This window comes from Buteo buteo, chromosome 2, assembly GCF_964188355.1.
Source record: "Buteo buteo chromosome 2, bButBut1.hap1.1, whole genome shotgun sequence".
Classification (NCBI taxonomy): Eukaryota; Metazoa; Chordata; class Aves; order Accipitriformes; family Accipitridae; genus Buteo; species Buteo buteo.
The window spans coordinates 37,079,929-37,106,575 of record NC_134172.1 but is presented as its reverse complement, the minus strand read 5'-3'; the positions used below and the strand labels follow the sequence as shown (position 1 = coordinate 37,106,575).

The following is a 26,647-nucleotide window of genomic DNA, read 5'->3' as shown; positions in this document are numbered from 1 at the left end:
TACTCCATTTGCCTTAAATGTTTACTTCTCTCTGCCCAGAGAGTAGCTGAAACCATAGAAGAAACAATTTCTGAACAGCTTGTCAGTCACCAACAGAAGCATGTGCGCAGGAGACTTTATCCTTCTCAGGGCACAAGCCCATCTGTGTCATTGTTAATTCTGCTTGTTACAGAAGGTTAAGTCCTGCCCTTCAAGTTTTCACATGAACAGAGGAGGATATAGGTCTTTGGCACTACTTTCTTCCATCTCGCCAACCACTCACATAAAAAAAAAATTTGTTGCAGTGTCTCCCTCTTCTGCAAGATAATTGCTTTGTCAGTGTGTCTAGAAAAATAGCTCTGAGGAGGGATAAAGAGAGTTTCTTCATACTCTGTTTCCCAAGTGAAATGTACAATTCTTATTTTTACATAACTTTTGCTGTCCTGTCTGCAGTGGCAACATATGGCATTGAAACCATCCTTGATAAGTTTTATTGTCAAAAGGGTTCTGCCGCTGCCTCAGGCTGCGAGACGTAATAGCAGCGTCTCCTTTGAACCTGATGCAGAACACGTCTTGCTCATACTGGCACCTGGGACATTGCCGGTTGCAACTGTATTGCTAGAAAAGAAGCTTGTTAATAGTCTTATAAAATACTGTATTCTGAAGGAGAGTGAATGGTTCTATCATTTCTTTCTATATCCCTTGCTTGTGACCAATATAAGTGTTGAGATCCCCTAGAGAAAGCTTTGACAGCATAAACTGTGAATTTAAGTGCAACTTATAATGTGGGGAGGAGGAGGAAGGAAGTTTTGCTATGCATGTGATTCAGTCAATGACTGTCTCGTATACCTTTAACAGACACTAGCTGTTTCTTTTTTTTATCTTATGTGGTACTGCTTGAGCACTTCAAAATAAAGTAAATAATCAGTAGCAATGGGGATCCCAAAGACATCCTAGTGATTACTGTTTGCATACTGGGGAGCTGATGAAGCTATCTCCAAAGGATGTGGGCTACTGAGTCTTTGCTAGTTTAAGATGACTGTGGTAGGAGTTTGTGGTGGCTTTCTCAGGTTCACTCCCTGATACATTGCAGCTCACCAAAGGTAGGCAGGCTGGTGCTTGCTGAGAGATACCTTTCTACAATTTGGTAACTGTGGGTAGTTTCCCTCCCCCCACAATTGGATGTATCTGTCTGTGCAGCTCAGTGGCACATGACCTCTCAATTCTTGGGAACTATGCAGCCGTTCAGGTAGCAGATGTTCTAAGAACTTGCTAGTCCATTTTGTTAGCAATGATTTCACCACCTCAAAAGATGCAGGCCACCTAGCATTCATCAGGCTATTTGGAGCTGGTATTATTGCTAAAAAATGGCAGGTCTTTGCTTTTTAAATAAGCAATAATGGAACAAAGAAACAAAAAATAATAAGCAAAAGGTGTTATTAAGACTATTTCTGAAGATAAGATTTCTCCTTAACTTTTTTTTTTGCTAGTGAGTAAGAGTGATTAATAAGGCTCTGTGGTCTACCCTGTTGCTGTCATGTCCTGGAAACTTCTCAGAACTGCGTCTTACTTGCTGTTACTGTTAAATAGGGTTAGTTGAATTGCTCAGAACAGCCATGTTTAGTTTCCTTAAAAGATAACATCCTGATAATGGTTTGTTAAGATATGTAACAGGGCAGGACCAGAGGCACTGGGCACTGAAACACAGGAGGTTCCCTCTGAACATCAGGAAGTATTTTTTTTCACTGTGAGTGTGACTGAGCACTGGCACAAGTTGCATGGAGATGATGTGGAGCCTCCCTCCTTGGAGATATTAAAAAGCTGTCTGGACATGGTCCTGGGCAGCCTCTTCTAGGTGACCCTGCTTGAGCGGGAGGTTGGACCAGATGACCTGCAGAGGTCCCTTCCAACCTCAACCACTCCGTGATAATTCTACTAGTGTATTTTGAAGTTTAGTGTAGTGCAGCTCTTCTCTTCAAACTCTGTTAGATTGAGAAATGATTTTGGAAAAGCCGGTCGGAGTACTAGTGTTCTTTTCCAGTCTTGCCTGGGCCTTAACTGAGTCAATAAGCAACCCTGTGGTTGGGATACAGGTCATCTTTCATACAGCAGGGTGCAACCATTGTTGGAATAGGCTTTGTAGGGAGAATTGGTGGTGTCTGTCTGACAGAATTTGACTTCTAGAAATAGAAGAGAACTAGAACTAATGGGGTTTGCTAATTTGTTGATAGTAAGGTCAGATAACAAAAAAAATTGTGTATGAAGAAAGGAAGGAGAATCTAGGCTAAATCTAGTCCTGTTATTGAACTCTAGTAACAACCATGTTGGGAAAGAAGAATTGATATTTCTTGTTTGTGTTCTGATTAAGGTCGAACAATGGAAGGAAAAGAATTTAAGTGTTGGTCTACAGGACTTTGTCATGTCTTGGCAAGAAAGCTACTGTTTTTTAAGAAGTTGTTTCAGTAGGTGTACCCTTACTACATCAACAAATATTACTGAATAAAATGATGGATAGCTAAGATGTATCAGGGATCCTCATTTGTCTACCACTGTGGTATCTGTAGCACTGCTAGGCTGAGCGGGCACCCAGCTAGGTTTAGATGACTGGACTGGGTATAAGGGGCTATTTTGCCATGTTATTCTTAACGTTCCATCCAAAGAACAGATCTAAAGGGAAATGAAATCTAAAGTTTTGGTGTTGAGCAAAATATTGAGCCAAAGTATTGTGATTGATTGTTGTTTTTCTTAATTGAATGGTACTGATGATTGTTTGGGGTTTTTTTACTGAGTGACCTAGCTAGGAAGTAACAATTCAAAGCTCTTATGCTACTGCCACAGCTGCTGAAATTCAGGAAGGATAAAACCCATTTATTCTTTCCTGTTGCTTAAAAAAAAAAGTGGTATCATTAAGTTCATTTGCAGATTTGTTACTGTCCTTCAAATCCACTTATCTGATCTGCAAGGCATTAAAACCAGAAGCACTCAGTAGTATGATAACCTTCTAAACCTTGTAAAACTAAGGCTCTCTCACTAAATATCTCCCAGTGCTTAGAGAATCTCAAATTGTTGAGAAAGCAGAACTTATTGAGGTAGGGAACTGCTTGGTGATGGTGAATAAACAAAGTTTTTGTCTTTTAGCTGATGTCCACTTTGTTTTGTTGAAACAAGCTTTTTAACATCCTGTTTATTAGAATAAGAATAAAAATGCACTGCTACAGTCATGGTTTTTCATTCAATTCACTGAATAAATATAGAATTTCATTTCAGATTCGGAGATAAGATGTTAGAATTTTCCACAGGATAGCTGAATCATAGGCTTTTCTCCCCCCCCCCCCCCCCCCGCCTTCTTCATTTCACAGCTTATTTTCCTCTGTATAATACTATATTGTACTCTACTATTTGAAGTTCAGCAGGATCAACACTTCCACTTGAAAATTAACAGCAGAGTCATTGCCAGGATGTCACTTTGGCAGATGAGACTTATTGTTTGTTTACTTGTTTTTTGTCTAAAAGAAAAAAAAAAGTATTGTCAGGTTTTCACAAAATGGAGTATTTGATAAGGGTGAGTTGTAAAGTTGGTTTGGGTTTTTTTTTTTCCTTTATTGCAGGAACACTTAAGTACACAAGGTCACTTTCTTCTGCCATGTTGTCTGCATGCAGTTGCTGATGTACTGAAGATCCCTTACTGGTGATAAATTTACATTTTTAAAAGATCAAATTTCAAGTAATGGGACACCATTGAATATTTTTAAATGCATACAAGGTCATTGTTTTCATCAGGCAGGCTTTAATAATCTGCTTTTAGTCCTAGTTGATTAGTTTGAGCTGAGTAGGGAAGATGCAACTTCCCATTTATTTCTAGCTGTATTGTCAGCCATCTCTTTATTCTTAAACAAGTGACTTCCTTAATTTCATAGTAATTCCGTGGTAGAATGGTGGCTGTATCTTGGTATCATCAAGTGACTGAGTGTTCTCACTTTAGGAAATGTTTGTGGGGCTTGCTGTGGTGGTGACTGCTTCCTACTTGAAGAGGCTTAGGAAATCTTGGTTCCTGAGGCATAGCTCAGCATTTGAAAACATCCACATTTTCCTAACTGTGGATGCCATTTCAGTCTTGATAATCCAGACTGAATGACAGTTCACATTGAACTACCAAATATTCCTTGCCAAATGAGCTTGCATTATTTACTTCAATATGACTAGAATGCATGGTTAGCATAAATACACCCTCTATTCAGTGCAGGATGAGTTGTTTGCTTCTGGTTTTCCCAAATTAAACTATTAAATAGTAGTTCAGTGTGCAGAGCCCTTCTGCAAAAGGATTGTCTTTGCTTGCTGTTAAGTGAATTTTATGTTCTAAAAAAAAAAAAGTTTGTCCCTTGAATATTAGGAAGATGTAATGCCCTTCCCACACTTGCCTGTCTCCCAGCACTCACATTTTGTGAACTTGAAGTCTTGAGGGATTTTCATTCTTAATATTATTGCTTAACAGTCCGCAAGTGCATTGCCACTTGCTCCACCTTGTGATGGGTTACTTAAGAAAGGAGGTGTAGGCTGTGCATCTGTTGTGCATTACTTTATCGATAAAATCATATCTTCTATATTAGCCTAACCTAATGCACTTACAGCTGAGAGGAAGGGTGGTATTTGCTAAGGGAACTAGGGATGAAGGGTGGGAAAACAGATTTTTTTACTAGTGTACATAACTTTAATTCTCACTTGTTATTCTTGTTGACCAAACTGCTTTTTTTACTTCCCTGTCGTTCTTTTTGGCCCTTGAAAATAACGGGGGTGTTCTAAGTAAATCCAGGTGAATCATCTTATGAAACTGTTTTGCCCAGACTGTGGATGCCACTGAAACGTTTTCATGCAAGAATGTTTTGTGGAATGTAGGAGGAGTGCAAACAAAAATCACAAGGCATAGATTGGCTTGACTTGTGCTTGGATTGGCTTTGTTGAAGAAGGGAACTGAAGAAAACTGTTCTGATCCCCCTAATTGCTCCCTGCACTGAGATTCTGAAACGTTTGTTTCTGTTTATCTGAGTCCCAGAACTCTGGAAACTGCAGTCAGCATCTTCGCAAAGGCATAGGCATGCAAAGTACTGACATCAAATCAAGAAGAAAATATCAACAAATTTCATTGTCAGAATTGATGTAGTGGAAGCTACATATGCCTGGTAGCCTAAACATAGATTCCAAAAAGTACAGTTTCCTTGCTCTGCCACTTCTTTGTATTCCTTAAAAAACAAACCATCAAACCTTTGTTCACAGAAGAAATACATGTAAGTGAGTAAGGCTGCAGTAATTTATTTTTATTAATGGAAACTTCAGAGTATTAAAGGAAGGCCAGTTTACAGCCCAGGTTAAATCAGCAGTAGTAATGTTGGTAAGTGGTATACAAAGACTTCCTTGCTGAAAGTGGCTGCACTGACACATCACAGGAACACTCTCGGAGAGAGTTCCTGGATACTCAGTGTTCAATATTGGTTGCAGTCAATACAATTCCCTTTTGTAAAGTGACCAAGCATCATCTTAAAATACTCAGAGCTTTGTCCCTAGGTGTCCTATTAACTATTATTTCAAAACTTCCCTGCTTTGACTAAAACTTTATTCCAGGATTCTGACCAAATGTATCCGTGACCAGTTTGTACACCTGGCTAAAACTGGTATTTTCTCTGTGTTTATAAGAGCATCTGCGTTCCCTCTGAGCCTTTGTAAACTGGTTAACTTCTTACTCTGTTCACGTGGGGGAGACTCTCCCTTCCCCCCAGTCAGTCTAGAAGACTTGCATTTAGACTTGAAAAGATGCAGAGAATCTTGTGATGTGGCTGACTAGGTATGCTCATGGTATTCACTTCAGGACAATATTCTGCTGTCAATCTTCCTTGCATAAGTGCAGAGTGATCTCAGGCATGTCTTAGGTGCTCTTTTTTGTTTCCTGACCAGAATAGATGCTGGCAGTGCCTTGTGCAATGACTTTTTTTAATGTTTCCCTATAAGCCTCTGTAGGAAATGCCTTATTTTTATGTTAAAGGACAGCTTTTTTTCTCTTTTCAGACCTTCATCAAACTGGTGATGGAGTGAATGTGTAATCAGCTTATATGAGTACCTTCCCCTCCTTGGTCACTTCTAGCTGTCATAGCAGAACTTCTGATTGCCTTACTCCTTTGGTCCTGACCTTGCCTTCAGGACTGATGAACTACATTCCCTGTCACCACTTCCATTCATGTGGTTCCTCTCACCTGGTGTTCTAGTTGTTTGGTGCATCAGAGGTGCCTCAACACTTTTTGTTGGCAGTAATTTTTATTAGACACCTCAATTCCCTTGCCATTAGTAGGACTGTTAAATAAAACTAGCCCCAAGATAATTCTTGGCAACCTGTTCTGGTGATCCATGTCCAGCCTGATACTGGCCACAGAAAACGATTTAAAAAAAGTTACTTAATCACTTTGCAATTCTTCTACTAAATAAGATCATTGATGGCTTTATTAATTTTTTTTAAGCAGCTGTTGTCAGGTCCAGATGAGATCTACAGATTTCCCTTATCTTTTTAAAATTTTTATTGAATAGTTAATCTGTTGCCATTGACTTTGGTATTTCCTTCTGACTCTTTGACTTAATCTGAAATCTTGCATGCTATTGATTGTAGCAGGGCTGTTTTCTTTTCCCTTTTCTCCCCTTACCTCCAACTCTAAAGACAGGTATTCTGTTTGCTCTCCTGCCGTTGTAGAATATCTCCCATTGGGGTTTTTTGTTGTCTTGAAAAGTATACGTTACGGTTTTAAATTTCTATATTGGCTAGAGGTGAAGTAGGCACAATAACCTGAAAATGCATGAAAGTTTTATTTGCAACTATATGTACAATGTAATCTGCATTTTCTTGCAGAAATCTGTAGCAGTATTATCTGGTTTCCTCAACTCATGCTCAGGAAGCTGTTACTTTTGACTCCATGCTGGTTGTGATAGTTTCCAGGCCTGTTTCATAGTAGACATCCTCCCTTTGTTTCTTTACTAAGAAATTTTCAGTGCCAGGTTACTTCTTCACTTAGTTTCGATGTGTTGTTGAAGAAATCTGTTTTTTATGTTTTAAATAAATTTTTTTAAAGTTTTAACTTTATTCCTGTACTTTAACATATGAGGTGCAACTTCTTTAATTCCTTTCTTGCCTTTTTGGGAGGGGTGGGGAAGCTATTTATCTAGTTAGACCTCTTTCATCTTGCAGGTTGTTTACTGCACACCGCATCCCATGCAGCATTCCCAGATTTGTTTCTGCACATTTAATTAAGCAGCAGGCTAGCATTTTCAACTTAGAGAGTCTGAATTCTTCAGTCTACCAGACTACTTAAACTAGTTCATTTTGCTTATTGCTCACTTGAGTCAGAAAAATGAATCTCCTGTAATGCCCAATTCACTGTGGTGTTTTTCATTCTCATAAAATAAAATCTGTACCAACGCTGGTTTCTTGGAATCTACTGCAGACTCTCAGCACTCTGAGCAGGGCTGTCTGTTTCTTAAAGTGCTTTTTTTGGATGCAGTTGGATTCTGTTCATTCTTTTGCAGTGCGGTGTGTGTGGTTGATTTTTTTTTTTCTAATTCTGTCACAGTTTTAAGTGGTGTAGATAGGTACTGCCCCTACCGCTACTGGCTTTTCTGAATAGTGTATACATTTCAGTATATGTTGTAGCCAGTAAGGCTCTGTTGTCCCCATGATATCTAGCCTGTATTGAATTCAAGTTCATCACTTTTGTAGTATAGGCCTCTCTTAAGTACACAAGTACTTCAGAATGTTTTATCTGGTCATACTTGTTTACCAGGGCAGACTACTTGTCTGCCTGACCCCTGTTCTAATCTGTGTTAGGGCTTTTGGTCCTTTATCAAACAGAGGTAAGAGTCCTTCTTGGCTACATCCTCATTTTTCTTTTGCTATAGTACAGTGAGGTTAGATGCAGAGATTGCATGGGTGCCCAACAACTTTCACTTCTCACTTTCATTTGTAAATCCCTTCTTGGGTGTGTCACCTTGTCCTAGAGGCTCAGTGTCATTGTCTCATGAATGAGAGTCCATCAGCTGCTGAGTGACTCTGAATACTCCAGTGTTTCACCCATCTTTCTCTCATCTTTCTCCCTCCTCGTTATTTTAATGCCTCTATCAAATCCCTTGAGATATAGCTGGATCAGTTGTTTGAAGTCCTGCCATAGAAATAATCTTTAGATTTCCTGCTCTCCTCCCTTTTGCCCCGCCCCCATTCTGTTCTGTAATTGTAACTTGAGAAACCTTCAACACTCAGAAAGAATATAGCTTCAGATCAGCAGGGAAATACATACAGGGAAATACAAGTGCAAGGAGGAAGGGGAAGGGCTGACATACATGAATCATTTGATGAGACTGTGAAAGCATTCACTTAAATGTGACTGACTTTATATATATATGTAAACGTTAAAAAAACCTCAAGTTGCATTTAAGTGAATATATTTAACTGAAAATATTTATATATAACTTTCTTTCCCCATGAAGTCACAGATACAGTAGTAGCTGTTGCCAGAGTTTTTCAGCAGCTATTGCTACAGCTGAGGCAATTTTTGTAGGTGACCAGATGTAGAGAAAAGCATCTGGTAAATAAATAGATTCCAGAATTTGTAGGCAGCATAACCGGCCATATCTATTTCTTTTTGTCTGCGGGGAAAAAGTATCTGAATAACCTTACTGTGACTAGCTTGCAGCTTTTGCAGGATGGTAGGTATTTATTCTGGTGGATCCTGGAGGTTGGTATATATTTACTCTGCTGAATCTTGTTGTTTTAACATAATTGCTTTTTAATTAATGTTTCCATGAAAGTTTTGTGAATGTTTAGGCCTCAACTGTCCTGACCTGAGGCTGATGATGTTTCGCTTGTGGGGTTTTTTGTTGTTTTTTTTTTTTTGGTGGGTTTCTGCGTATACATGTGGCACTAAGAGGAAAAGAAGGGGTTATACTTATGTAGGTGTTCTAATTTTGGAGAGGAGAGTAAAATCTCTTCAGTATTGCTGGTGACAAGAAAACAAATCACCTTTTTCTGGTATCTTTTTCTCTCCTGCTAATCCCCAGATCCAGATTTAGTGGACAGTCACGTAATGCTACCATAGCTGCGTGCTTATTTTCCCAGACTAATGCTGCAGTTGCTTTGGCTGATCTCCACTGTTCTTCTATCCTTCCGCTTGTGCGGGTTTTTCTACTAATTTCTTAAAAAGCAGCATGTGGTATGTCCCTACTTACTGCACCTTATGTGATAGTTTTAAATGTGGGGAGAGGGTGAGATGTTTGATGCTTGAGACTTGTGCAGCCAGAGCTGGCAGGCTGCCCTGCTCTGTCCTGCCCTGCCTGTATCTGGTTGCTGCTGCCTGAGAGCAGAACAGCTCTACTAGGAAGAGCCCCGCGGAGTTCTAGGTCACTCAGCTCTGATTCATGACAGCTAACACTTAGCATTAAGAGTATATTTATCTGTAGTAGATGTGTGATGTTGTGTATGTTTGGTTTGTTTTTTTTTTTTTTTTAAAAAGCATTCGGGCTGTCATGATTGGCAGTTTTGAAATAAAAATGCTTTCTGTAAGTGACAGAGCTAGTATACAAAGTGCCTCCAGTATTCATCCCTATTTTTGATGCTATTTATCCATATTTTGGTCTGTTACTTCAGAAGGAAAAATATTAATGGCAACGAGCATCATGATTTTGTGCTTTATCAGAAGTGGGTGAATGAAGCCTGTCTATGCCTGCACTGACAGTAGGGAGCCTTTCTGTTCTGCAGCAGCTCAGTTAGCAGTAGAGCACAGATGTTCCAATGCAGAACAACGCATGTCAGGAGGCTCGCTTTAAAATCTCTCTTAAGTAACAAATAGACATAGTTCCTTTAACCTGTTTTATCCAGCCTGGTCTGCACCTCAGAAATGGTAGCTCAGGGGACAGAAAAAGCTGTGGCATGCTACCTTTGGCCTTGTTCAGTAGAGTAGGTACTTCCTGGCACACCTCCAGCTGGTGCTCCTACAGTGCATGCACAGCTCTAACACAGGCAAACTTGGAGTCTTAGCTGGCTGTCCTGGTTTCAGCTGGGATAGAGTTAATTGTCTTCCTAGTAGCTGGTATGGTGCTATGTTTTGAGTTCAGTATGTGAAAAATGTTAATAACACTGATGTTTTCAGTTGTTGCTAAGTAGTGTTTAGTCTCAAGTCAAGGATTTTTCAGCTTCTCATGCCCAGCCAGTGAGAAAGCTGGAGGGGCACAAGAAGTTGGCACAGGACACAGCCAGGGCTGCTGACCCAAAGTGGCCAAAGGGGTATTCATACCATGTGATGTCACGTCCAGTATAGGAACTGGGGGGAGTGGGGGTGGGGGATCGACACTCGGGGACTAGTGGGGTGTTGATTGGTGGGTGCTGAGCAATTGCACTGCGCATCATTTGTACATTCCAATCCTTTTATTACTACTGTTGTCATTTTATTAGTGTTATCATTATTAGTTTCTTCTTTTCTGTTCTATTAAACCATTCTTATCTCAACCCCCGAGTTTTACTACTTTTTCCTAATTTCCTCCCCCATCCCACTGGATGGGGGGGAGTGAGTGAGCGGCTGCGTGGTGCTTAGTTGCTGGCTGGGGTTAAACCACGACACTGGCCCATCACTTCAGCTCTAATTTGGCATTCAGTAATTCATCTGGTCTGATAAATACTTTCTTTTCCATAAGTTGTGTTATTCTTTTCCCCACTCACCAAAGACAGGGATAAAGAAGAGCAGAACTTTTAAAAATTAAGAATTCGGCTCAGTAAAGAAGAGAGAAAAGGATGGATGAAACCAGAAAATAAATAGAGGGCACAAGCCAGGTGATGGTTTGGGGGAAGGGAGTTTACAGTTATGGCCTGAGGGAAAGTGGAAAAACTTGTTATTGCAGTAGTGGCTTTTTTTTTTAATTTAACTCCCTGAATTGTAGAAAAATTGTGGGTACTTCAGTTACATAATGACCTCTAAAATGAAAGTGAACATAAATGCTGAGTCTGTAGAACATATTTCTAGCTGTCAGCCAAATTTTCTGCCTGAAACCAGTTATTGGCTCAGAGAGGGAACCTACATAGAACTCTTCCTTAAAATTTTGAAATCCTTATTGGGTGTAACAAGGCAGAAGAGAGAACTTGTTTCATGCCTTTATCGGGGTGCTGCAATCTCTGCTGCCATAGCAGATTTTGGACGCCTTCATATATGTCAGGCCAATACAATGGCTGCAGGGAAAAGTCAGGCTGCATGTGTGTGTGGAGACTCACTCTTCCTCTTCCTCCCCTGTGGTGCCTACCTAAGTGGCACAGGAAGAAGCACGTGGGTACCAGGGTAGCCTGCCTGTAAAAGCAGCAACTTGACTGGAAACATGGGACAAACAAGATTCAGTACAGTCTGATAATAAAGCAACAAGATTGCTTAGTTTAAAAAAAGTGCAGGTATGCATGCTTCCAATACCTGCTGGAACCAGAGTGGTGGAATAGGAAAGCAATTGATGACTTGAAAATAGGAGTTCTGAAGGAGTGTTGGACACTCTAACGTAATCATCTTAATGGTTTACTTCTGCTTCTCTCTGGTAACATGCAATTGTGTATGCCTGTGTGCTCTTTCTGATGGGAATATTTTTCCCTCCTTGCAAGACAGAAAAGCTGAGGGGGAGCTATTAAATTCTGAAAGTTATATTTAGCTCAGAGCAATTAAAGCTAGCACTATATAATGACACTTGTAACTAGCTTATCCATCATGCAAACTGTAAGATTTCAATGTTTGGTTTCAGTCAGACTTGAAATTACTGTTAGCTTTTGCTCACATTCATTAAACTGATTTTTAGAAGGCATGTCTGTTGCAGGTCATTGTGGACAAGTCACTTGCTTTCTTACTGTTCCCTGTTGCTTTTTTCCTAGTTCCATTTTTAATGTAAACCAGCATAATCCTGTATCCCTCCCAAAAGGGGTAGTTCTCCTCTACCCTCCTGTCTGCAGCTGCCTGATTTGCTCTTTTCATCTGCTATAAGCTGGCAGCATGTTCATGCAGTGAACTAGTTCAGCAGTGTGGCTAAAAATCTGGCTTTTTTTCCTGGTTAGTTATTAACTGGATTCATTTCCCACTCTCATTCCACTCTGTAGTTGTGGAGTTTTGGTAGGAGTGGCTTTCGTAGGAGTTACAGCAAAAATAAATGGCTAACTTTGAGAAGGGAGAGAATTGGCTAGTTCTTCTCAAAGGGCCCAGTTTTACTTGCTGCGGATTTACACCAAATCACACTCAATTGCCAGATTAGGTCTTTGTTACACTCCTGGTAGGCCCTTCCAGAAATACTTAGAAATGTGTAGCTTCTTTGGGACTAATACAGTACAAAACAGCCTAATAAATTGTTGTAGAGCTGTTAAAAGGTCAATTATTGCATGTTCATTCTCTTTTCTTTTTTCCTTGGATACCAAATAATTAGTTTTCTCTGTTCTGCATTAAATGAGCACCCCTCTATGATGCTCACATAAGATGTAGTCAGCCGCTGTGAGATATGTTTATTGTTCAATTTATCTTTCTATTCTACTGTATCAGGCTCTAGAATTTTTCTGATGTCTAATGTTTGTGAGTATGTCTGTACAAGTGTGGATTACTTTTTTATTTTGTAGACACAAAAAAAGTTACAAATCGATCAACAGTGCAGTTAAGCTGGTCTGGATTTCCCAGATGATTTTAGAAAGTGTGCACTCATATTGCAAGATATTCAGAAACAGTATAATATGGGTGCCATCCATATGCTCACTGGTCAGACTGGATCACTGCAGCACAGTGGTTTGGGGAACATAGGCCATTTTTTGGACCAGCAAATTGTGGGGAAAATTTCATTTGGGGAAGAGGAAGACTTGCTATGTGTGTGAATATGTGGAAAGATTGTGGAACAACAAACGTATCAGTTGGCTTTATGGGGTGACTAAGTGGTTGACACAAGCCTCAGCTCCCTGATGGGCTTCTCTGATACCTTTAGAAACATCATTCAAAGCTAAGGCCCCTGCATTTGTCTTTTACTGGGTGGCATGGAGTTCATCAATTCTGCAGTGGTGGAGACAATGCCAAACTCTTACACAGGGGGCTGCATAATACAGTGGAAATATTTAGATATTGTTTTGGGTAACTTAGCCAAACAAAGGCTTTGACATTGAAATGGTGGAAATGGCAACTCCCCTTTCCTGCCCCTTGACCTGTGGAATTGCTGCATAAGGTCTGACCTTGTGGGCTGTGTTGAAAAGCTCCATTATTTTTCTTGCTTTTTTGGGGGACAGTGATTTTTTTTATATCTATTTTTTAGGCCATCATGTATTTTAGAAGTTAGCACAGAACTGCTGATGGCCTAATGTGCTTAGTGAGGGAGAATGCTTAGGTTGTATTTCCTTCTATCTGTAACTTTCCTTTGGGGTCCCTCTAGGGTTCCTACTATTTCAATGTGATATGTAATATACTCCTGATAACTAATATAATAGTCTTTAACCTATATCAGATTATTTTTTCCTATTTCTCTTACATTGTTCATGCAAGTAACACAAAGAATTAAAGGCACTATTTTTCAGAGCTAGGTATTTTTATTTCTTTTTCAAAGGCTTATCATAAAGTGATTTTGTTGCTTTAACCATGAGAAGTTTTTAGCATATGATTAGTTGGAAGTTGTAAATGTAGAACAGCTTAACTTTTGAGTTACTGGGAAAAACAGCAGCCATAGGTTTGGGAAAATCTGAGTAATAAAATTGTAGAGTTGGTTCATCACTCAAATATGTTATTTCAGCTGCGTCTGCCCAGTGCATGCTCCTACAGGCTAAAAATGTTGTTAGGCTTTTATATTAATAGCTATTTTAAGTCTCTAGTCTTAAGAGACAGCACAAATGAAGGAACCTTAAATTAATCTAAAGTATCAAAGCTAACATGTCAAATGTTCTTTCTTACTCTAGTTTTAAAAACTTCCCCCCTTAATATTTGGAGTATTAAGAATACACAAGTTCATACAATAAAAAAGCTAATTCTGAAATTAAATCATGGATGTTTAGACTTCAAACCACCTGGGGGCAGTGGCATTTTCATGAATGTAACAAACAGAAGTAGTAAGGAATTGAGTGTAAACATGAAATTAGGAGTTATTAAATGTAGACAACTGGTAAGAGAAGGCAAAAGTATTGCTCAAAACTCAGTGAGCAAAAAACACAGAAAAAGATTTCCTTTTTCCTTGGAAAATATGCTAACACTTTAAGAATACTACTAAATAAGGGCAGTAATGTCAATAATTGAAGGAATGCAGGAGAGATTAGTTCCATTACTGAAATGAAGCTATGTGGTCTACTGACTGACAGCATATAGAAATAAAAACTAAGAAAAAAGTTAAATTATAACATTGGATAACAGTTTTGAATCTAGGGTACAAATAATTTGAGGAATTCTCTGTTTCTCTTACTGATCTTGAAGAAACATCAGGAAAGCCTCAGAGCATGGGAGGAAGCCTAATGATGTGCTTGTTTTTATAAACAGTAAGTGATATGTGGTACCCAGACACTGGTTCATCTGGTGTCGATTACAGACTTTTGGAATGATTGTCATCAAGCTGATATGGGAACTGACTCAGTGCAACAGAAATTCAAATCTAATAATTGGAATGAAGAACCATACAGTCTATGAATATAGAGGCTAAACTGTTGGTCCTTTTTAGCTCAAATTGAGCACATTAAACTTTGTCATAAGCGATTTCTGTTTGGTAGTGTTCACATTGTACAGAGAAGTCCTGCAGGCCACTAAAACTGTAAAATTGGATTGTCTTCAGAAAAAGTGCATTTGACTAAATGTCAAAACTGCATGTGGTTGCTTCAAAGCAACAGCTGAATAGTGATATGAGTTTGTCAAAGAGTAGTACCCCTGGCATCTCTTTCTATGCAGGATTCTTCTTCCTTTTTTTTGCGCTGACAAGATGTTTGAGTGGGTTCCCTACATCCCTGGTAGAGTTACGCACTTGTGCAGAATTCTGGATCCTTGGGGCAAGAGATATTTCTGTTACAAAATGCATTTACATTTACAATTACAATTACAAAATTGCTCTGTTAGTGTGTTAGTAGACTAAAACTTAGTTGCTTAGGAGAATGTTGCTAACCTGAACTTCTAATATGTATCTTTCAGGAGAGGAAGATGTAGCTGTAGATGCTGTATTTTAGGGAAATATTGGGGGAGGGGGGGACAACACACAAAAAAACCCAAGGCATAAAATTTTCCAGATATTCATATATTGTATTCCTTACTGCCCTTGTGCTTCTCAGGTGTGAAAGGACAATGCAGCAGGAAGTTTTATTTCTCATCTGATTTTTTTGTTTGTTTTTCAGATCGAATACCAGACTCATGTGAGCTTGCCACATCTTGCCTAATGGAATTGCTCAGACTTTCACTGCTGTAAAAAAAAAAAATAAATTTGGATTCTTCGTAGTTGGCACTGGGAGACTACCCACTCATTGTAAGTCAATCTTATATCATGGACGTGGTACCCTCACTGTAGGAAAGCAGAAGTTAAATTGATGTGGAGCCTGTTTCAGCCTAGAGGGGATGTGATGAAAGAAGCTAAGAAGCTTATTGCTGTGAAGAATCACTCCATCAATGGAGAATCAGAGAGGACTGTAGTATAGCTGGCACAGAGGTAGCACTTCAATCCCCGTTTGGGATGATACATTTTGCTTAATCGTATGTCTAGAAGAATTGAAGGATGTAGCAATGAAATGGAATAGGTAAACCTGAAGTTGTGCTTACGCAACCTTATATTCTGCTGAGATGAGGGTAATTGTTCAAAAATACCTCAAAACTGTATTACTTTTGAGGGAACTGGAAAAAATATTTCTTGGGTTGTACTGTGTTTGGGTTCCCTTTAATCTTAGGCTTTGGCGTTTCTACTGGTCACCTACCAGGTCAGGAAGGGACTCTCTCACCCATTGTGCCATTGGTCTCTTTGTGGTTTGTGTCTCATTCTGAAATGCTCTCTATAGATTGCAGCCAAAGATAGGACTTCGGCAAGGTTGAGATTATGTTACCAGTGATATCGAAAAACTTATTGTGTTACTGGTGGGTGTGGTTTTTGTCCGAGTGTTCACTATTTGTGAAATTTATCATTAGGAGGAAATTCTCTCCGAAGTCATATTGCCAGTCATGGCACTTGTGGCATTTCACCTTCTCTGATAGCATGTAAGTGTACGCAGAGTGCATCCTGAATACTTAACAAATTCTCTTTTGTGTTAAGGACATTGATAATGCATTTCAGCTTCCTGGCTAGCTGCTTGTGCTGCATTTTAACTTTTTTAAAGGACAGGTAGGATGTTGTAGTTCTACACGCATATGACTTACATATTTGCTTGCAGTTGTGGAAGGCTGGATGTTCTGAACTGTGCAGTTCTTACAGTCCTGCGATTGTATATAAACTGTTTTGAAATTAGTGTTAACAGGCTTACATAAATCTTTTACCTGTAAAGCAGAATATAGCACTGCTGTTCTGCACCGATTTCCCATTATACTTACACCTGTGTTGGTGTAGGCTTAGTCACTGCTTTAAGCTTGGGGAGTCCTTTTAGGCTAAATTTCTCACAGTTCCTATTGTGAACATGTAAAAGGTATCACTAGCTGTATATACTGCCCAGTAGGACTTACTTGCCTCTGGAAAGCTGGAGATGAGTCATGAAAAGTGAAGTATGTAACAGGCACAAGGGTTGAATCTTTGCTAGATGTGGCTGTTGTAAAGCACATTAACATCTGTGTGTGTTTTCAGCTTCTACAAATTAGGAGCAGAAGAAGAGTCAGAGGAGAGCAAGGAGTGGAAATATTTCTACTTGGTTTATTTGTGTCAGTAGGTACTGCCATATTGCTACAATGGGCTTTCTCTGGGAGGTGTCCAGTTGCTATAGGATCCTTTTACCTATGCAGATAGTGGAGTTTATCAAATACTATTACAAAATAGTTAGCTGATTATGTTGTGAAGTTTTATGTTTAAGTAGCAAAGCAATGTTTCATGATTGTCTAATGACTTTCAGAAAGTTTCAGTGTACTTGGCAGAAATCAATATAGACCTGCCCCACCCCAGTGTGCAACATGTGGCTATTTTATTTACAGAGGGGGTTCCTGTGGAACAGGTATGTTCATGACTTCACATGGAGTCGTGCAGGAAACCTGTGAAAAAGTCAGGGCAAGACCTCACTTTGCTGATCCTAATCTTTCCAGTGCAAGAATGTTCTCCATTGAAAGACAATTTTGATAGTTGCTAAAAGGAAGGGTGGTAGATCTACAGGGATACAAAGCCAACAGAGTTTCAACAGTTACAAAAAGAGAATTTTTCATTGCTCCTCTAATAGCAGTAGCAGAAGGCTGCAATGAGAACTAGTGCTTATCTTAACAATAGTATTTTTGTTGTCATACTGACATAGTACCATCCTTTTGGCATATGTTCTTGGAATGCATTAATAATTTGTAACACCCTTTTTTGAGAAACGTTAAATCTCACATTAACCCATGGTGTGATTTCACAGAATAGCTCTGTCTTTGAAAAAGGAAAGAAACAGTACTTGGTGCTCAAAGTCAATTTACCTTAAGCTGCAGTTACCTTAAATTCATTTTTACAAAGTTGAAAACCGAATCTATGGCTATTACTGAAGCAGTTTCCATATATTACTGAGCCTGTAGAGGAATTCTTTACTGCTCTCTTGAATGTAGGAAAATATAGTGAAGGAAGTGATCCACATTCTTCAATCCTCATAAATTTTATTAAAGAAACTTCATGGAACCCCCGTGTATTCCTTTGTTGGTATTTTCTCTAGGTTTTGCCAACCTAAAATTCTAAGCTTACTTCTTCAGTACAAATATTATGTACATTGATTTTTGTTTTTCTCTCACTTGGACCTCTGACGTAGTAAATCTTATGAAAGGTATTTAATTTTACTTTGTAAGTTGAACATTGACAGAAATGTTAAGAATATTGGTAGCTCAACATTGTCTGCTGGCTCTTTACTAACAGTCTTATATGAGAAACTCTTTGTACAGACCTAAATTCTGTGCTAAAATGTCATTTAGTACTTCCTTTGAAGGAAGATGAGGTCAAATTGTAGTGTGCATATACCTGTAAATGCAAAAATAACCAATGTGCATAACCCTAGCTCTTCTTTTGTGCACAAGCTCATGTCTGTGAATTTAAGCTACTTCTCTCAGATGAATTCCAAAGTGTTTCTTGTGGATTTAGTTATAAATACTTTCACTAACTTGTTCAATGGATAGTAGCACAGGTAGATATTCCTGCAAAAAGAGTGGAGAAGGGGAGAAAAAGGATGTTTGTTAACTTACTTTCTTACTAGTTGCTATTGAAATAAATTAATTTTGTGTTATTTTTTAAGACTAAAATAAACTATACATCTAATCATCATGGATGGCATCTATGGAAGGGAGGGGTAAAGAAGCAGGATAACTTTACCTCATAAGAGCATAATTTTGTAACTTTTAGTTGTAGTCATTCATAGGTGCTTTGGTCTTAAAGGGGTAATACCTGATTAGGTAGAGGAGCTGTTTGAAACAACTGGGCTGCTGATTTATTTAGTATGATTACAGAATAAAGTAATTTTTAGAATTTGTGTCAGTAGAAATTAGATGTTTGTGAAATTGTGAAAAGGTGGATCAAATGTACAGGCACAGTTTCATTAATACAGCATTGTAAATCTGTCATAGCTTAAATGCATCTTCTAGGGCAAGTTGTCACTTGTAAATGCCAAACATGTCAGGCTGATGTTGGGCTTAAAGTGGTGTGAAAAGGTTAGGAGCTCCTTGATCCTGTGGTATCAAGGACACAGAATGTTCTCCCTGCAATAGGGACACAGTACGTCTCAGACATGAAAATTCAGAGCTCTTTAATAGTTACTGCTTCCTACCTTGGGAGAGACTATGAACTTAAGTGCTTGAAACAGGCAATTAGCATAGCCAAAAGTAACTTCTAAGAGAAGATCGTGAATTTTGTCTCCTGTTATTCAAAGTTTTTATTCCTCATGCTTATCTGCTTATTATGCTGTGTGCCTCATCATTCCAGAGACTATCAGTTTGGTCACTGTGCATTTTAGCAACAGGAACAAATTGCTGCCTTACTGCCATTACAAGGAGGATTTTACAAAGTGAGATTCTGCATTTTGCTTCCAGAAAGTCATACAGATAGTCCAGATTCTTACCACTGAAAATATTTTCATTGCACTCTAACTGAGCAGAAGCACACGCTTTTCATTTGGAGGTCACGAACTCAGTCAGTCCTTTGATGTAAATCAGTTTTGTGCTTGCAGGAGCCATGAAAACTTGCCCCTCATCTTAAGAGTAGCTCTAAGATACCATCTCTGTCTTTCAGTATATGTTTGAACATGCGTTTTGATCAGCTTTATCTTTTTTGGAAAGACTGAGTAACTTTTTCCTGCCTTTGCTTATGTAAACTCTGGCAAGTTGTTTATTTGTCCACCAGGTGAAGAATAAAAATAATACTTAAGATACAACAGAAGGTGGAAGATTTGTCACATTTCAAGGGTGGGATTAGAAATTTATTTATGAAGAGCAACTGCTGTATAGCTTCAGGGCTCCTTGCTTTCCAGTTGTGCAATAGCAAAGTTTTTGCACGCTTTTACGTGTGTGAGAGAGGAAGAGAAAGTTGCAGTTGTTGAACTCCTTTAGTAGTACGGTAATGCAGATGTGGGACTGAATCTCCAGTCCTGGCATGTGTAATAGTGAATGAGCTGTGTTCTTGGCCTCTAGTGACTCCTTTGCTCATTCACTGACTTCAGTTTAGATGCCTTATACTCCCATTTGCTTTTGGGTAAAGGTCATATCCTCATTTTAATTCATAAGGCTAGTTCTTGTAGCAGTAGGTATTTGAAGAAGAAATGAAAATCAAATTGTTCCTCTAGGTTTGAAGAAGCTTCCTACACTAAACAGAAAAATATGATTATTAAAGTAGGTACTTTTCAAGAAGAAATAAAGATTACTTTAAAGACTGTGTTAAATGTTAACAGTATAATTTTTTTTTAAAGTCACCTGTGTAAAGTTCACAATTGGTGTGCTTCTGTAGTAATGTGTTTTAATCTTTTATCCTCATGTGTTGGTCCAAGCATGTAATCTGTTGTAGATTTTTTTTGTTGCATGTCTTATCAAAGCATATATGAGGGATGAAAAAAGGTCAACCCTGACCAAGGATAATTATCAATAGTGATTAATAAACAGAAATGTATTTATGGAAATGTAACATTTGCAATATTTGTTTAACAAGTTTTTTAAACTTACTGACTTTATGCTTGTGCCACACACACATGAAAGAAAATGTGTACTGTGGAGACACATGCTTTTTAGTTAAAAAACCATAGCAAGAACTTTTGAGAAGAAAAATATATTCTCCCATCAGCAGAAGTTATGTTGAAAGAACATTAAGATTCTGGCAGAAAACCAGGCAAGGTCTTATCTGGTAGGGAGTAAAACATGCTGGCTGGTAACTGGCAGGTGCAATAGTGAACATCAGAGCAATACAGTATAAAATGATTTTTAAAAGCTTTAAGAAGCTTTTAATGCAGCAGCATGTTTTACTGTAACTTTCACTGGCCCTCACTTCTGTCCAGGTGACTTCTGTTCTTCCATATTTTCTGGAGCAGACCTGGGCTCTGCTAAGATGGCAAGTTATTAAAGAAAAAGAAAATTTCTTGATCCAAGACCAGATTTTATATGATGCCTTACCTTAAAAAGTACAAAAAAATTTCCTTATCTTTTTTTCCTAAGTTTTGTCCACATGTGTGTTTGTCCCCAGGAGTTTTTTTTACTTCTGGTCCTTAAATATCTGAACAATTTGACAACTGTCCATGGGTGTGTTTGAATGTACTGCAAGTAGTAGCTTATTTTGAACAGCAGGAATTGTGCTTTCAGAAAAATCAAAGAAATTTAAATTATTCTACTTAGAAGTCTAACACTAAATGATTAATGAAAATGTTGATACTGGAAAATTGTCTTTCTGTAGTGCAGCAAGTGTTTGAAACTGCTAACAAGCTGTCAAGTGCTACAAAATGAAGTAATTTTAATTCTTGGGGGGCTTCTACATTAGCTAAAAGGTAGATGCTGTCAGCTACAGTAATAGTCCAGAGACAGCAGTGCTCACTGTGACAGTGAAAAAGCTGAGTGTGTTTCTGGTTGAGAGACGTCAATAGAATTTGGTGTTGCTGCTCAGAAGCGTAAGGAGGACTGCAAATCACTCTGTCCCTTTATGTGTGATTTCAATGCCAACTTTTCTTGGGCAGCAAGTGATTGCTTCTGAAGGTTGAAACTGCTTGTTAATGCAGTTTTTAATACTTAATGACATGCCACTCCCTACCTGCTGATTTTATTTTTGTCATCACTGGACAAATTTATATTAACAAGTGGTTGGCAAGTTAAAAGGTACTTTAAGATAAGCTAGTTTATAATTTTACCTGTAATATCTTCCAGCATCTGGCCAGCAGCTTTTGAGAGAAAACATTTCTTCAAGAGAAGTGGAAAAAGCATTCATTGTTTAGCTCAGGCTTTGGGACTCTGAAGGTAACTGGATTCTCCACTGTTTGGAGGGAGACAGGCTGCCAAGTTAAGAACTGAAAAGTTCAGTGGATTTTGATTTGTCATGAGGGTAGTATGAATCTGCATATTTTCTATGCCTGTAGATGGCTTTCATAGCTGGTAAACGTCTGACTAAATTTAGTGTGTTGTAATGAAATGGGGATGTGAAAATATTAACAGAGCAGACAGTGTTCTCTGCCCATAAAGAGGAAACATGCTACATATGTCTGTGATCATGTAAATTAAGGTGATACCAGAAAACTACAAAAGTGTCCCTAAATCCAGAAGACAATTTTTTTTTTAAGTTTACTTTAATCTTTTTGTATGTTTGCTTTTTTATGAAGATAAGAAAAGACTGATTCTCATTAAAACCTAATGAACTATATGTGGATATCTGGTAGTAAATTTAGCTTAGCAAAACAAAGTACTTTCACAGACAGCTGTACATATTTGCTTAAGTAAGTAATAATTTATATAGCATCGCTTATGTCTAATTCAGATTCTTAACTTTACACTTTTTATTACTCTTGGAATGGTGACTAAGATGATATTCTGTGTATGATCTGTGGTAAAGTGCATTTCCATGGAAATTGGTTAAAATACTGAAAAAGTAATTTTAAAAATTAAATTTAAAAGTGCAACATAGAACTAATTCACTGAACCAGAAATGTACAATTGTACCACTGTACTGATTTGTTTCTGGTTGTACTTCAGAAGTGTAAAAGCTGTTCCCTTGCACAGTTTGGTATTTTGTTAATTTATTAGGTGAAGAATTAGCAGTTTTTACAATTCCCATTTGCCTTTCCCCCTTCTGAGTGAGTAATATACAACACTTAAGACTACGTAGCATGTATTACCTGAAGATGTTGCTATATAAAAGGTCATGTTAACTTTCCACAGCAACCTTGATTCTAAGTGGCTGATTAACAGCTTTTCCTAATCCCATGGATAGAGTCCCCTTAAAACCTTCCATTTAAGCATATGCTGCTTTAACTTGCTTTTTCAATTTAAATCATGTTTAGTAGACTATTGTCAGGCAGTGTAATTGTAACTTTGGAAATAGAATTTCAAAGTTAAACATTTTGACAAGGTTATTTTTTGCTGGCATTTCAGGCTGTCCATAATGACCACAGTTTCAGTTTTTCTAATGTTCTGTCATCATCTGGGGTGACAGAATCCACCTGTCCTCTGAGAAACAGAGGACACAGCTCTCCTGTCTCCTTCCTTTCAGTTCTTTTAGTGGGAAAGTCAACAGGTCATAAAATATGCAAAAGCTCTAACTGCTACACTCTAAATAACAATCGGACAGTAATATGCTTCCAATAATAGATTCTACAAGGAGTAACTAACAATGACTTTTAAAACAACACTGGTTAAACTCAGGGTTTATGATCTGTAGTGTTATAGTTTGGAAAAGATATTAATGAATACAGTGGTTCACTCATGTTACTTAAACATAAAGGAATGAAAATGTAGATAAAAGTGAGATTATTTTTTTTTTCCTACAGCAGATCACTAAGCCTGGAGAATTTCTTGCATGTGCTGTATCTTTGCTGTATGACCAACTATAGAAGTGTGCACATCAGTGTCCGAAGTACTGATAAACTTTTTGATTTTTCTTATAAATCAGTCCTCGACAGCATGCATTTGCATTTTTATTTTTATTTCACTCATTGTTATTGGAGGATCTATTGGAGAGAAGAAAAGGGAGGCTAGCAGTGGGTGAGGGAGGACTGTGACTGTCTGACCGTAAGAAAAGTGGGGAGTTTACTGCTCTGGTTAAATCACCTTCTTAGCTTTGTGCAGCATGGGTTCTTCTACAGAAGTAGGGTCTATTAGGCAATTTTCCAGAGAAATACTTGGATGTATCAAATTTGGAGATAATGTTTCTTTCCTTACTAGCCCAAATTCTGCTGAGGGGTGGTTGAAGAGTGAGGGAGTTCACTTGCTTGTTTTTCAAAGTCATCCCATGAAATTGCAAATTTTTTGAAAGTCTTCTAGGTATAAAATTATTCTTCCCTCAGGCCATGATTCGTGCTTTCACTTAGACACTGAATCTAGAAGGCTATTTGTTCTGTCTGGCCAAACAGTTTATACTTCACCTTTAAAATTTTTGCTTATGGTTTATGTTTTGGGTTTTTTTTCCTTTTTCTTCCCTGTGCCATACAGTTACCAAAAATCTAAAAGAAACCACTAATTAAGAGGTGGTGATAGCTAAGTAACAGCTGCTAAGGGCATGATTTAGCATCTCCCCTTGCAACTATCTCCCCCCGCATGTTGAAATTTCAATCTACCCTGTATTTGCAAACTCCTTGGTGAAGGAATGCTGGTGACCAGGGTGCAGGGGCTGCTGTGATGAATGTTGTGGTAGGTTGACCCTGGCTGGATGCCAGGTGCCCATCTAAGGTGCTCTATCACTCCCCACCTCAAATGGATGTGGGAGAGAAAATATAACAAAAGGCTTGTGGGTTTGAAGTAAGGACAGGGAGATCACTCAGCAATTACTATCACAGGCAAACAGACTTGACTTGGGGGGAGGGGGGATTAATTTAATTTATTACCAATCAAATCAGTGTAGGGTAATGAGAAATAAAAACTAAACCCTAAAACACCTCCCCCCCTGCCCCCGCCCCTTCTTCCTGGGCTCAACTTCACTTCCACAGTCTCTGCCTCCTCCTCACCAGTGGCACAGGGGGATGGGGAATGGGGGTTGTGGTCAGTTCATCACACGTTGTCTCTGCTGCTCCTTCCTCCTCAGGGGTGGGACTCTTCACACTCTTCCCCTGCTCCAGCATGTGGTCCCTCCTACGGGAGACAGTCCTCTATGAACTGCTCCAACATGGGTCCCTTCCCTGGGGTGCAGTCCTTCAGGAACAGACTGTTCCAGCGTGGGTCCCCCATGGGGCCTCAAGTCCTGCCAGGAGCCTGCTCCAGCGTGGGCTTGCCATGGGGTCACAGCCTCCTTTGGGCATGCCATGGGCTGCAGGGGGACAGCCTGCCTCACCATGGGCTTCACCACAGGCTGTAGGGGAGTCTCTGCGCCGGCGCCTGGAGCACCTCCTCCCCTCTTTCTTCACTGACCTTGGTGTCTGCAGAGTTGTTTCTCTTACATATTCTCACTCCTCTCTCCGGCTGCCGTTGCTGTTGTGTAGGATTATCCCCCCCCAAAAAAAAACAAACCAAAAAACCCAACAAACATTATCCCAGAGGTGCTATCACTGTCACTGATGGGCTTGGCCTTGGCCAGCGGTGGGTCCGTCTTGGAGCTGGCTGGCATTGGCTCTGTCAGACATGGGGGAAGATTCTAGGAGCTTCTCACAGAAGCCAACCCTGTAGCCCCACTGCTACCAAAACCTTACCATGCAAACCTAATGCAGATGTACTCTGTGCTTCTCTGTACCTGTCTCTGGCACTGGCCAGTACCAGATGCCAGAGGAAAGTGTGTTAGTCGTTACCCTGAATGGTTACAAAACATTTGCCCTTTTGTCAGACCCTTCCTATAGTCTTCATCAGGGTGACTTATGATCTGTTCTGAAGAAGGCTGTCTTTAAATTATTTTTTCAAGTTTATAGAAATTGCACATCCTATTCTAATAAGTGTATACCTTGATGGTATACATGAAGCTAAATAAATTTATATTGTAGGGATTGACCTTGGATATATTTGGAAAAAATATGTCTGTTTTCAAGGGTGGTGTATGTATTACTTCTACTGGTAGCAATTGCCATGGCCTAATGCATCAACTTGGAAAATAATGCTCATTTCATTTAAATAAAAAAAGTGAAACTACAAAAAAGAAAATCCCCAAACACCAAGCTAAAGAAAGTAATGACTGTAACAAACTAACAGCTGCAATAACTAACAAACAATGGCCCTTGAAATGAAAGGGGGTGGGGAAATGAACAACTTCTCCCCAGTGAAGTAGCTTTATGCTATATCATTAAATCTCACTTGACAAAATTGAGATGTCTTATTTAAGACCCTTGCAATGAAAAACTTCAATTTTTCATTTGAGTCTGTTCTCTTCCCACCCCCAGAAATGCCAGTAAGCTCTCACTGGTTTTGGCTGTGTTCTTAATTTTTTTTTTTTCTCCCTGCGGTTGTATTTCAGATGAAAGATTTTTGAACAATATCACAGAAGTATTTGTCAAAAGAAGAAACACATAACAATCCTAAGTACTGAGTATCTTTCAGATTGTCAGTATGTCAAAACAGTATCACTGAAATGAGCTGTGCTTTAGTAAAAGTGGATGTAGTGGTAGGAGAGTGGCACCACACATCAATAGTCACCATCTCTATGTAGCGGTGGGAAATGTGGAGGACAGTGACTACAGGCTTTAGAGAAATATAAGGAAAGAAAGAAAGGAGTGATAAGAATTTCTTACAACTTTGTATGTCTGCACTTAAAATCAGATATTTGGCTTTGTATAATAAATGTATCTTTCAAAGCAGAAGTAGAAAGCCATTTTCAAATCATGAACAGCTCAGGGTTCAGTAAAACATAAACCCAGGCTGAAATCTTACTTCTAAATGTATTTCACTTTATTCCTGTCAGTGTTGTCTTGCGTCTTTTATATGTTTGAAAAGGCAAATTTAGAGGTCTTGAAAACCCCCATTAAGACTGAAATGCAATTCAATGTACATGACTATCACAGTTTTCTTCTTTTCTTTGAAGTCCTAATGGAGGAAGATATAAATACCTCTGCAAGGTTATGTTGGTCAAGCCACAGGTTATTTAGTGTGCATCTGTTTAGGCAGATTAGAATATTTGGGGATTTATCTTGTTAGCATCTTCAGACTTGGTTAATTTGTGACTAGCAGCACAAAATTTGAGGAATACTTCTGAAGTGAGATCTTTATAAGCTGGAGACCCTTTTAATAGTAACTTGTAAGGCATAAGGAACCACTAACACTGTCTTTTGCCTGGATGTCTGCCTGTGTGTGGGATGCTCCAGCTGTGCTGTTAGAATCACCACCTGTGGGAAGACAAAAGTCATGTTTTTCAGTTATATAACTATGCATTGCATTTTATTTAACTTATAGCCCAAAAGTCTGACCAT

At 38.8% G+C, this 26,647-nt stretch overlaps 1 protein-coding gene across 3 annotated transcripts in view; it reads left to right on the top strand.

Moving 5' to 3' along the window:
• Positions 1-26,647, top strand: part of OSBPL3 (oxysterol binding protein like 3) — a 96,959-nt gene that overhangs the window by 5,222 nt on the left and 65,090 nt on the right. For all 3 annotated transcript variants that reach the window (XM_075050951.1, XM_075050941.1, XM_075050932.1), the window contains exon 2: positions 15,350-15,477. The gene's annotated coding sequence lies outside the window, so the exon portion shown is untranslated. The remainder of the gene's footprint in view (positions 1-15,349; positions 15,478-26,647) is intronic.